The following is a 13739-nucleotide window of genomic DNA, read 5'->3' on the forward strand; positions in this document are numbered from 1 at the left end:
ACCCCCCCCCCCCCGTACATTAGAATGTGTCCTGTTTTATTTTTTTTCTGCGCAAAAAACCTTGATTTTCAGAAGGCACCCACTAAAATGCCATTCAGTGCAACAGTAGTTCATATACCAAAACAAAACAAAAAAACCCATCCAGGCATATTTTGAACAAGAATCATTGCATGACATTAAAAGACAAAAAACTAATCGATTGTCATTTTAAATCTTTACCAATCTTTGCCACTATCTTTCAAACCACTAGGTTTTACCCATTTGTCAGAAAGATGTTTTAATAATTTAATATCTAATAACATTTTGTATAATCACTTATTATTTAATTAGTACAGGTCTGAATAGCAAAAAGGGACGCCTCGTCTTTGACCCAAATACATCTGAAAATTGTATTTATTTATTTATTTATTTGTTTTTGGAAACAAACAATACAAGCAAACATTTGCTTACAGCAATTAACTAATAGGCAATGACACATTTTTGGAAACCAAAACCCAAAGATGAGCATTTTAGTACACCTGGTTGGTTCCATCATCCTGAAGTGAATAGGTTTTTGGTTAGATGCCTGAAATAAGGTCTGTGGTTTAACACAAGCTCAGTATATTTTCACGTTTTATTCTATAACATAAAATACACCAGTAAAACCCTCTTGCTGCTTTTTTAAAAGTTTCATTCGTCTCGAAGGCTTTCAAATTTATGAATGTTGTTAAGATTATCATGATGAACAAAATGTGTAAGAATCATAAACTTCTGTCTGTTTTCTGCAATAATCCAAAATCCAATGGAAAAATCCTATGGCTGACTCTAAACTTCCAGGTCGGCCTACAAAAACACGTCCTCCATGCAGCACTATATAATTGGCTGATAATATGTTTCCTGTTGCTAACGTCATTTTGGTCAAAAACAGCTAAAACAACTAGGTTAAACATGCATGCTTTATGTTTACATCCACAAAATGCCAAAAAGTTGTGGCCGCTGTATTCCATAAACACACAGAATGATAATTTTCTCACTCACACATTTAAATGCAGTTGTCGCTCCCAAAATGTTCCAGTGTGTACACTGATTCAGTACACAACCGTCACAAATAAATGACAGTTATGACACCTAAATACACCGGCAATATCTAGTATTCTGTAAATCACAGACATCAACACGCTGGCATTTCCAGTTAAAGGTGAGGCGTGTTATTTCTGCAACAATGGAGACACTGAAACGATTACTAGACTAAAGCCTATTTTGAAAGATAAGATAATGCTGAGTCAAATTCACAGCTCAGGTGAATCACTCTACAAATGATTCATGGTTTTCTCTGCATGTTGCACTTGGAAAGAAGAAAATATTCTAACATCAAACAAGTTAAATAAACTATCATTCCATCCTCTTAAATCTCTCAGCAAAGACATGCTTCACCGTTTAGCACTCTGTCCTTTCTCCGAGACACACAGGTGCTGAATCACGCAGTGGGAATGTTACGAGAGTCAGATAACTCGAGTCTTTGGACAGGTTGCAGAGTGAATGTGTGCCATGCTGCCATACGGCCAGACATTTATTTTAGTGAAGGTCTTCCATCTGCTTTGCATTAGCTGACTCCAACACTCTCCGAGCTCCGAGCCGATGTGTTTCAGTGAGTCACTAACGGATCACTGCAGAGACTCACGTTCACCCTTCCTTGCAGACTGCGTCGTTGGTGAACGGCCATAAGTTTCAAGGTATTTCGCTTTGGAAGGACTTGATGTTGTTTTAAATGTGATGGCACACATTTCTCCAAAGCAAGTCCAAGGAGAACATGGAAAACATGCTGCTTTTCACAACTGCAAAACAAGTCACTTGAAAACATCTCAGATCTCAGTTCAGTTTATTTTCTAGAGCATGAACCACAATACATTTCAATGCAGCTTTATAGAAATACGAAATATGAAGGAAAAGCCTGAATACTCCCACAGTTATCAAGTAAAAGGTGATGGGCGAGAAAAACTCAAGGTATGCATACCTGCATTAACACGCAGAAAGGCAACCGATGGCGCACAAGCAAAAATAGCAAGAGAGATTACATGCAGGCCTATTGATTTTATTTAGTTGTTTATTTTAGATATAAAGTCATTTGCAAACGCATGCCAAACTACATACCGCGGTAATCCTTTAGCGTCGTGCAGCATGTTTAATTCAGTTATAAGCTGAAGGGGAAGCTAAACACTCAAAACGACAAGATTTGCGCGTCCACTGACCTGGAAAGTGCAGTTCGGTCTCCATTTCTTGAGGCACTGAATATAAGAAATTTAGTCACAAGATGATATAACATGCATGTAGACTCGCATCTGAATGTGCATGTCTGCATCAGTTACATGAAATATGCAAATAATAAATATCAGTAATGGATGATATATCACATTTTCATTGGTCTCTTCAGTGGAAAATAATCATACTGAGTTTAATTATTACTTTATAATATGTGACCATGGACCACAAAACCAGTCTTAAGTGTCAATTTTTCAAAATTGAGATTTATACATCATCCGAATAAATAAGATTTCCACTGATGTATGGTTTGTTAGGATAGGACAATATTTGGCTGAGATACAACTATTTGAAAATCTGGAATCTGAGGGTGCAAAATATTGAGAAAATTGCCTTTAAAGTTGTCCAAATACAGTCCTTTGCAATGCATATTACTAATCAAAACTGAAGTTTTGATATATTTACGGTAAGAAATTTACAAAATATCTTCATGGAACATGATCTTTACTTAATATCCTAATGATTTTTGGGATAAAAGAAAAATCGATCATTTTGACCCATACAATGTTTTTTTTTTTGGCTATTGCTACTAATATAAATATACCCAGCGACTTAAGACTGGTTTTGTGGTCCAGGGTCACATATAATAATAGAATCTACAAACTCTGCTGATTCAACAACCAGTTGGTCTGGGGTTTGCTTGCATGCTTTGCTAAAGCAATCTATCTTAACTAACAGAAATAAACTGCTATGATGACAAAATTTAGACCTCAGCTATTTACAGTGAGCATTTAAAAAGGTAGATTCTATTTAGATTCCATTTGCACCAAGTACGAATAGCCTTTTGTGACTAAGTGCCAAACAGTGATAGATGCAACTGAGCGTCAACAGAAGTAATATTCTATTTGCACTAATGGTAAAATATCTGGGCCCCTATTCACAAAACATCTTAAGGCTAAAAGTAGCTCATAACTCGCCGATTTAGGAGAAAATCTTAAAAAAGAATGGGCGTGTCAGTCCTAAATTTAGGACTCCTAAATTTTTGTTCTAAGAGTATTTCACAAAGCGTTTAACGCTAAAATTAGCTCCTAAATCTGTGAAACGTTAGGAGTAGTGAAGAGGACTCCTAAGTCACTAAGACCAAATCTGAACTATCCTAAAATGGCTGTTGCCAGCAATCTACCTCGGAATATAAACATTTTAGAAACATTTGACCATAATGAGCTTTTAAAAAGGTCTCGGCTTTGGTCTGGAGGTTATCCCAACTCCAAATTTTTTATTATATCCTTAATATATAGCTGTTCTTGCATCCAGTTTGGTTTTCTTTTATGTTTGCATGTCTTGCTATCATTTTACAAAATTGTATGAGTCGCAGAAAAAAAAATTCCTCATGAAGTGGCGAAATCACGCAGTCCGTGACGGACAAATCGTTAACGGCTGGACTTTGTGGTAATACAGTACATCGGGCAGGACATCCATATGCTCACCTAATATTCATCGACCTCAAATATGTCTTATCATCTGAAATATGTATGTAGTGGCAACTTTACATGGCAGCTCAATCTAATGTTAGCCTAGAAAAAAGTGCGCAGTTCACATGTTTGTGCAGAGTGTGGAAGCTGAACAGCAGCGCGCTTGGGCTACAGATGGAGGCGCCGGTGCGATCATTGGCTCTTAAAATACTCCATTTTTGGTCATACAGATAAGAGTAATTCATCTTTTGTATAAATTGCCGAATAAATTGCCTTTAGAGAGCAGCTTGCATTTTTGCATCTCTTGAAATGCATCCGCATAAGACAAAAGTGTCTGTATGTAAAAAGTGAATAATTGAATAATTAAATAATTGTACAAATATTATTAATAAAATATATTAAAGTATCTTAAATAAAAAAATGAAATATTGTGCATAATTAAAAATAAATACAATTAAATTAATTAAAAGCCAGAGATAGACCGAGTGACAGAGTTAAGTGATTCTCGCTGAAGCTTGTCTGGCAGGATAACTATGAATTATATGGATCGTCCCACATTAAAGGTGTCGAGCATGTGGTGTGCAGTAGGTGTTTAAAGCCCTTGTTCATTGTGCCCTGGTTTTGAGCATCCTCAGGCCCCGTCCAGTGAGAAAGGGGGAGATCCAAGACTGTGTGAGCGATTAGAGGCTACGGTAATCCGACCCATCCAGTGATCAGCGAGTTGGTAGAGGAGGAGTCTCACACACAGGGAGGAGAAAGACTGACAGGGACCAAGGGGAGTTCTCCATGCGCACACCCCTACAAACATACAAACGCAAACTCCTGCTCTCACACATCGCTTTACACACAGGCAGGGATCTTACGCACGAAAGACTTCGCATGAGAAGACAACAAAACCAGGATCTGGACACCCTGTAAGCTTCACATGGCACATGGTAAGTCTGGAAGCGCTGAAGGAATAAGCTTAGTCGGTTTTAAGTACCTTACAATTTTGAGACAAACCTAACTGTATATTTAATTTGGATTGACAGTAAGACAGTATAGAGTTACGGCTTAAATGAGAATGTGGAAACAATCTGAAAATGAATTTTAGACTAAAACGCCAAGACACATTTAGTCTTAAATTTGGTTATGCTCTACACTGGTCTAAACTCTACATGACGGTGAAGATCTGGAACAAATTAAGAGCCTTAAAGGTTTACTAAAATTTGCTGGCTTCACTAAACAGCTCTGTTGCAAAACCTTAGTGAGTTGCTGCACTGTCTACATATGCATCTTAACCGAGAGGAACCTTATAAGTGATTGATTTTAAACACTCTGCATTGGAACTAACTCTAGAAATAGCTCTCTGCATAGAAGACCTGAATCGCAGCTGATTTTGTTAGAGTTTGCATGTTACCAAGCCAACAATATACCAAACATTAATGGGAATTGGGTCAAATTGTTCATTTCAATTGGATTCAATACCCATTAATGTTATGGGTATTGTATCCCATATTGTATGTAATACTTTATGAAAATAGGAGATGCCTAAAAATGCTAGTTTTTGCACATCCACCTGCTTCCCCATTAAGAATCAAATAATGCTAATTTATGCTGCTGTCTTTGTCGTACCAAGTTCCTTCTGCCAATTTGGATTGTGTGTTTCAGATCTGGAATCCTAAAAACGGACAGGAATCACCTGAACCCAGACTGCAGGCTCATTTCCAAACTGATTTCCATTGGAAAGCCACAATCTACTAGTCTTGGACTCACGTAACCAGCTATGTCAAAGGATGAGGAAATTCCAAGCCCACCTCCAGAGTGGCCGGAAGAAATTTTAATGTAAACATATATCGGAAAAGCCTGGAGGAGAAGTCATCATGAGAAGGAACATCTAGGACACTGGTAGAGTACTTAATATTCTGACAAACCAACCCACAGAAGGCCCTCTTGTTGACTGATTACATGGATATACGGTGTGGATGGACTAGCGCCTGCATGAGGGATTTGCCCTCCCCTCCTGCTGCCTGAGGTCAACCCAACACAACGCCACCTTGATAAGTCTGGCTTAGCTGGCCACTTGGTAAGGACACATCTTCTTTTGTTAGAGTAAGCTGCTACTTACAGCCGGGGTGTTAAACACTGCAGAGCGCCACAGATTCAGGAAGCGTCACTGTGACAGAGCGCATAGATCATGATCCGTAAACAGGTTGCTACATTAACTGAACCAAGAAGCTGAAGTTTTCCTCACTTGGGGAGGTTGTATCATCTCAAAGATTACTAAGACGTCTGTATTTGTCTCTTGATCGGAAATCTTGATCTTGTATTGTTTTATCAGATGCATTACATAGGAAAAGGAAATCTGTTTGGTGTTTTTTACATTAGACCACAACAAAGTCCCCTAGGAGAACCTTTGATTCCTGTCCTAGACCTTCAGGCCACCATACATCACTTACAGTCCATTTGAGTTCAACAGGCTTGACAAAGTCTTTTTTTAACCTATACCTTTGCAAAGTGGATCTCTGTAGGGCCAGATATAGAGGTTTTTATGGGTAGTTCAATGTAAACCAGGTTAGAGAAGTTTCCAAAGAGAATCTGTTGGTATTCAGGAACTCCCTTTGGGTTAAATCCGCATTTACTCTTGTGACAAAATCTTTTGCATCCCAGTAGCATTGCAAATATTCACTAGGACAGATTCTTATTGAACACTGTGATTGTTACCTCTTGTTTCATACATTTAGAAAGGCTGATGTTTGGCAGCTGACCTGTAGCAATGACCTAATCATACTCGTCAATGGGATCTGGTGCATTTTGGGGTGGCAAAGGCATGGCAGGTTAAGCTTTTATTCACCTGAGCCTTTCAACTCCCATAACCTGGGATTCAATTGGGCTTAGTTTGCAAGCCTGATGAAGGTCTGTGCTGTAAAATCGATGCTTTCGTCCACACTCTTTCCCCTCGACCTCAAAGGGAACTCTCAAAATTGGCTTGCAGGTGCAGCGTTATCCATCCGAAACGCGACCCTGAGCTTTGACATCTCATTTTGATCCCTGCGCATTTTTCCAGACAGAAGTTCTTGGATGGGTGCGTTTGTTTTTTCTGCCTGTCCTGCTCCGACATGCTCAGAGCAGGCTGCATTCAAGTGTGTCAGTCGCTAATCATCAGGACGTTTAAAATGCTATCACGCACAATAGCACCAGGGTTTTATTGGAGTACGGATCTGCTCTTCGGCACGCAGAACTGTCTGGATTGAGATTAACTTCGGCATTGGCTTGCGAAAGCAAACATTCGTGGCATTCAATCCAGACTGTAAAATTCCACGATGCAACTGATTTATGGTTTACAGATTTGACTGTCCATTTGTAATATCTGATAACACAGCTGTTGCCAAACAAAAAACAACAACTCTGGAAGTTCTAAATCATGTATACGTGATTAAAACAATGTTGAATACATTGCGGTTTTGCATGCATTAATCAGGATGGGAGATATAAAGGTCACGTCCTTTTCGGCTATTGATCACTGGAGCAACGCACATGTGCATGTCTCTCCATTGTGCATCTGGGCTTTTATTCCTGTCAGATGTTCAAGTTTTTCCCTACACGGGGTACATTTTTACTACCAACCACAAAAATAACTGGGGTGAAAGATGGCAGGAAATGCACTCACAGCATTCACACAGAGCGGGTGAAATGACCGCTTTAACCTTGGGAAGTTTGGTTATATGATGATATCAAATTCCTGCCGGAGTAAATCCTCTGTGGAACCACAAATCAAACCTCAGAACTAAACTGTTGAATTCACGGCTGGGCCCACACGGATTCTCCAGAGGACTGAATGCCTGTCATTCACAGTCTACTACATATCCCCTGTCCTCTGTGTGTTTGTTTAGTGAGTACAATGGGAAAACTGGTTATACTATATATAGCTACCCATACCAACGGTCTTCACCAAAAAAAAATAAAAATCATCCACTTGTCATTCCAAAATTGCACGACTTCCTTCTGACTTTTTAAAAAGTATCTTTTGCGTTCATATGAGGGTGAGTTCATGACGATATTTTTAGGTGAATTGTCCCTTTAACACATTTTACATTGTATAAACCCCCTCCATTGAATTCTCCAGACTTTCCTCTCAAAATCAGCACAGAAAATGAAATAAATAAATAAACGGAGTGTAATATTCTCAGCTGTCTTAACATGGATAGTTCACAAAAAAATTAAAATATTCACCCTCCAAAAATGACTTTCTTCTGCTGAACTGAAAAGAAACAACACTGAAAACAACATTGTGAAGTTCCTTGTAAGGACATTTTTTTTTAAATATATTTTGTGTTCATACAGGTTTGGAATGATATGATGGTGAGAAAATTGACATATTTTGGGTGAATTGTTGTATAAATCCATTGCACAAAAATCCATCCATTGTACAAATCCACTTCACTGAACTCTGCTGACATTCCTCTCCAAATGTGCACAGAAAATGCAAAAAAAAAAAGGTCTAAAAGATACAGAAGAGGACAGGGCAGAATTATATAAGACTAGCAAAACTTTGAGGACTTTAAATCTGATTTCAAAGAGATACTTGCACACAGCACCCTTGTGTATCACAGAATATAATTCAATGCTGTCCAAAGAGAGATAAAACTTGAAAGGGAGTTGAAATGCATTTAAATTGCACGGCATATGAATAAAATTGGCAAAAGGTCCAAACCTAAAATAAAATAAGGTAAAATGTTGGACAGAAGAATACAGTAATATTTATCCTTGTGTAGCAGATCCAACTCTGTCCATAAGAGGGTCTAAAAGATACAGAAGAGGACAGGGCAGAATTATATAAGACTAGCAAAACTTTGAGGACTTTGAATCTGATTTCAAAGAGATACTTGCACACAGCACCCTTGTGTATCACAGAATATAATTCAATGCTGTCCAAAGAGAGATAAAACTTGAAAGGGAGTTGAAATGCATTTAAATTGCATGGCATATAAATAAAATTGGCAAAAGGTCCAAACCAAAAATAAAATAAGGTAAAATGTTGGACAGAAGAAGAGTAATATTTATCCTTGTGTAGCAGATCCAACTCTGTCCATAAGAGAGATTCCATTGAGGAAAACAGGTCCGGTTTAAACCACCTCCCATTTATTGGCTCTGGAAAAACATATGGGACACTTTAGAGGAATATTCGTTGCGCTAACCTCTTCCCACGTTATACACGATATTGACTGGGAAAAGTGAGAAGAAAACATGTGCGTCTTGCCTCACCAGAATCTATTTTCGCACGGTAACACTGTATGACCCATATAACTATTTATTACATAATGATGACCATCCATTTTTACTCTATGGAAAGATAATGTTTTGGGAAGTTCACCACAAAAAAAAAAAAAAAAGGTAAAATAATTATTTTTCTTTCTAAATGGTTACCCTCGTGCAGTACAAAACTCTCATGAGTTTCGCAACACAGCAGAAAATGTGATCGGGAAATGCCACAAGCCAAATTTAAACCCACATCACCTGCATAAGCACCTTGGCGCAACGTTCTGAAGCATGTGCACTAGTTGAGCTACAAGCCATTAGAATTGTGCAATTTTTTTCCCCCTGTTGAAGCATCTAGGGTTGTGCAAAATTCATGAGTGTGAATTTAAACTGGCCTGGAAATTGAATGAAATGGGATTTGAAAATGTGAAAAAAAATGGAATTTGAATGGACCCTTCGCAAAGACTCGCCCCCCTTAGTTACTGTTGCTACATCCTGTTTCAACCATCGAAAGACGTCAAATACACACCATTTTTCAAGTTCACGTCCACCAACGTTAATCTACTTCTTGTCTATTTTGTTTTTTTGTCGGACAAAATGGCAGATTCGGCGTTATGATTGGTCAGATCGCCTGTCAATCAAATTCCCGGTGAAGGGTCAATTAGAATGAGAAGAATTTAATGAACAGCAATTCTGATTATGCAAGGTAATATCTATGGCCTGTAAGCCTCCACATTTCAAGGCTTTTTAATCATTTTTAAAACTTTAAAACTTTCAAGTTTATCATGGTAAACTTTGCTGTTCTAGTTAAATATTGAAGTCATGTGAATTTCTCTGAACTTGATGTGAATTCTACTTACATTTAAACTCAAATCGCACTGTAAACAATTAATTGAATTATAAAAGGCATTCTCCATTCTCTACACTGTCACGCCAAAATGAAAGCATGCTGCGAACGCACAATGCCTCTTCGTACAGATATATGCATAGTTCAGCCTAACGTATTGAGACGTGTTAGTTCCAGGGTTATGGTCCGATTTTACACTCGTTCGCAGGTTCAGTTTATGACAGCTGTTGTATCTCAGACATAGCATCCACACATGGACTGGCTGACCTCTAAATACACAAACTAAATACTAAATGGTGTCTTTCACAGCTGTCGACTAACACTTCCAGTAAACATGCGATTTCTAAGAGCAGATGCTCAGAGCTTTTGTCAATGTTTATAGCACATTTTGAAAATGAGCCCGAATGTGACATCATGTTTAGTTTATATGCAACATTTAGGGTCAGCAGATGATAGGACGCATTGGCATAATAACTGATAACTTAGCATGCTAACGGCTCCTTTGTTTAAATACGGATTCAAAAATTAAATACACAGAGACTAGCAAGCAAACCGTTTCAACAATAGATGTTGAAATAGTTGATTATGCAGTCTAGTTATGTAACCACTGGCAGATTTATAAGTGACCCACTTCAACTGGTGCAAACATTTCATATACAGAACAGAAGCCCATATAAAGTATCTGGACACTTTTAGACTAATTAGTAATACTTAAAAATGTCTTAATGTCATTGCATTAAGTAACAACATTATCAAAGCAAGCGTTTCAAATGTGGCAGGATCTTTTCTTTTCACTTTCTTTTATTTTTGAAGGCTCATTGTGTTTGAATAAGCTGGTGTTTTGGTGATTTTAGGTGTAGAGGATCACATTAACTATCAACATCAAGTAACGTGTGATATGTTAGATTGAAGATTTTAGTAGATTGTAGTTCATTTACACTTTATTGAGATCTTTATATCTAAAATGGCCAAGAATGTGTTGTTTACAGTCCAGAGATGAAGTTGTACTCAGATTTGTTATATATATACATGAGCTACTAATACCAAAACTTTAATTAGCCCACAAATAAAAAAACTTTAAATAGACCTCAGCCTACCCCAGCACACATACAAACAAAAAAATTGGATTTACTTTGAAACCAATTTTAATCAGGAACTGTTGCTAATAAACTTCACAATTAAACTGCAAGTAGCACATTAAATTAAACATGAAATTTTGAAGTACAACGATTTCTTTAATATTTGGTTTGTTTACAGCATACAAAACATGCATCAAACTACACAGCATCTACTACGCCCAAAAATAACACTACACAACATTACATACAACACAATAAATCAAAGCCAAACACAAATCAACAAAACCTTAAAAAGTAAAATATATGCTAAAATGACTTTGAAACAATTTTTGTTTAGAAATTGCTAGTACATTTCACAATTACAAAAAAGGCAATTAACACACTGAATTGAATGTGAAATTTTGAAGTAGAAAACGTATTTTCTTAAAAAAACAATGTTTTTTACAGTGTATTTTACAGTAAATAAATATATAATGTGCGTGTGTATGAGTGTGTGTGTGTGAGTGTGTGTGTGTGTGTGTGTGAATCCAACGGATGAGGCGACAGTGAGATTAGCCTGGCCGGCTGCTTCCACACCCCGCGAGCCAATCCCAGGTGTTAGCCCACGTGATGCTAGATAAAGCAGGCCGCATTAGTGCTAATCCCAGCCTGATCTTTGGAGTGCGTTCCTGCCCCCCTTCTGCCATCCAGCCGCCACCTATCTGTCCTGTGATGGACCAGAGCAGTGCGAGGCCTTCACCCAAACAACTGAAGTGACCAAAGCCTTACATTATTGTTCTGTTCAATGAAGAGCATGAAGTAGGAGTCACACTTCATCAGAATTTATTAAGTGGCTTCACCTTTCATCGTGCAGTTTATGGCTCTGTCACAGAGCTCTTAAACTCTATAATGTTGAGCTGATGTGTTTTATGGAGCTGTCTGATTATTTGGTATATGCGAGTGACAGGATAGAAAATGAGAAGATTTGATTACTGTAAAATTAAATCACAGGGTTCTTTACAGTCATGTCAATTGTAACCGAATTGGAAAGGCCTGGACATTTTTCAAAGTTGTAAATATAACAGATTATTAAAGCATTTTTGCAAGATTTCAGCTTTTCTACTTCAAAATTTCACATTCAAGTCAATGTGTTGCTTGTCATTTCTTTGTAACGGTTTGAAAAATGTAGTAGCAATTCCAGAGCAAAAATAGTTTCGACACCAATTTTTTTTTCTAGTGATCAGCTCTTAATTTGAAACAAAGTTCAATTTTTGTGAATGTATACAAAAATATGTTCCAAGAATATTTGGCTAACATTCCCTTTGAAGGGGTCATATGATGTTGCTAAAAAGAACATAATTTTGTGTATTTGGTGTAATTAAATACAAACAGCCGGCATTGTAGTCTACTCTACCAGGATCAGGAAACAGTCCTCCATAAAATGCGCTGCACACATCTGAATATTTGGGTTGAACTGTTCTGGAACAGTGTTGTAAATACAAATTAACCACTGATTTCTAGTCGTGTCCTCTTTTGGAAGACCAAACAAAGTAGTTTCGCTTTCACAACGAAACACAGCGTCACACATGGCGGCCTAGAGTGAGCAGAGGCTGGCTTGAGTGAGCGGTGGCCAGCGGGCTTGCGGCAACCACATGTGACAACCCCGGGCTGGACTCCGCTTCGTCCACGGTGAAAGCCGATCCGGCGATCCACAGCGCGAAGTTGATGTATTTCCTCAGCGACCAGCACGGATCAGCTCCAGGCATGACGAAGTAGTTTCGCTTTCACAACGAAACACACAGCACCTTCACGACATGGCGGCGGCAACAACAATACTACAGCGAGAATAAAAGTTACGTCTTCTTTCTTTGCGTGAACATTTGGGGGGCGTTATGCAAATCTTCCCACATCATGACGTAGACATGTGGGGGCGTGTTAGATGAGCCGTTTTAGTTAGGCGTGGTTTACTCTTAACTAGGGCTGCACAATAAATCGCATGCGATATTTAACGCACATCTTGTCAGTAAAGCCGATTCTTTAATCAGCGGTAAATCTCCATCACGTGAGGGCTTTCACATTGAGCAGCATTAACTACACAGAGCCGTTGTTCACCGACAGGCTGCGCAAAATCACGATCATATTTTGCGCAGCTTGTCGGGGAACAACGGCTCTGTGTACTTAATGCTGCTCAATGTGAAAGCCCGCACGTGATGGAGATTTACCGCTGATTAAAGAATCGGCTTTACTGACAAGATGTGCGATAAATATCGCATGCGATTTATCGTGCAGCCCTACTCTTAACTTTTATAAAGAATATCTCTTTGGATTTGAGACTTTAGTCTTTGCAACTTTACAGATCTTCTTTATGCACCAAGAGCTTGTAACACTCCAAAGAGAAAGGAAAACTTGAAATCACATCATATGACCCCTTTAAGTTAAAAAAAAATATTCTCTAAATATTCAAAACATCCAGTTTTTTTAAATGTTTTAAAAATGTATTTTTATTGTTTATACAAACATTAAGGAAACATTCCATTTTATAGTTTTGCAAATATTATGGGAGCGTTACTTTAGAATGTTCTCTGAACATTCTGAAACTAATTAGCAGTAATATTTAAAAAACGTTTGATGAACATTCAAATAAAAACCATTCTAGAATGCGGTATAAATAACATTTTTGAGCTAACATTTTAAAAAATGACCAAATAACTCTGAATGAACGTTTTATTAACGTTACTGGAAGAACATCGTTCATAACCGAGGAAAACCTTGCCAGCCAAACATTCTGAGAATGATTCCTGTTAGCTGCGTCTATAAAAAGAGTTTTTAAAAACACTTCAAAAACAACTAGATCAAAAATAATAATGGATAAGTAATGGAAATTCA

General features: G+C 37.9%; 1 protein-coding gene and 1 long non-coding RNA gene across 4 annotated transcripts in view; one reads left to right on the forward strand and one right to left on the reverse strand.

The window, feature by feature from the left end:
- The window catches only part of LOC107596236 (uncharacterized), a 46692-nt gene that overhangs the window by 15588 nt on the left and 17365 nt on the right, over positions 1 to 13739 (reverse strand). The window lies entirely within an intron of this gene.
- The window catches only part of LOC107596235 (calcyphosin-like protein), a 30326-nt gene continuing 21051 nt past the window's right edge, over positions 4465 to 13739 (forward strand). For all 3 annotated transcript variants that reach the window (XM_016286922.1, XM_016286924.1, XM_016286923.1), the window contains exons 1-2: positions 4465 to 4645; positions 5361 to 5775. The gene's annotated coding sequence lies outside the window, so the exon portion shown is untranslated. The remainder of the gene's footprint in view (positions 4646 to 5360; positions 5776 to 13739) is intronic.

Source organism: Sinocyclocheilus grahami, unplaced genomic scaffold, assembly GCF_001515645.1.
Source record: "Sinocyclocheilus grahami isolate Dianchi unplaced genomic scaffold, SAMN03320097.WGS_v1.1 scaffold216.1, whole genome shotgun sequence".
Taxonomy (NCBI): Eukaryota; Metazoa; Chordata; class Actinopteri; order Cypriniformes; family Cyprinidae; genus Sinocyclocheilus; species Sinocyclocheilus grahami.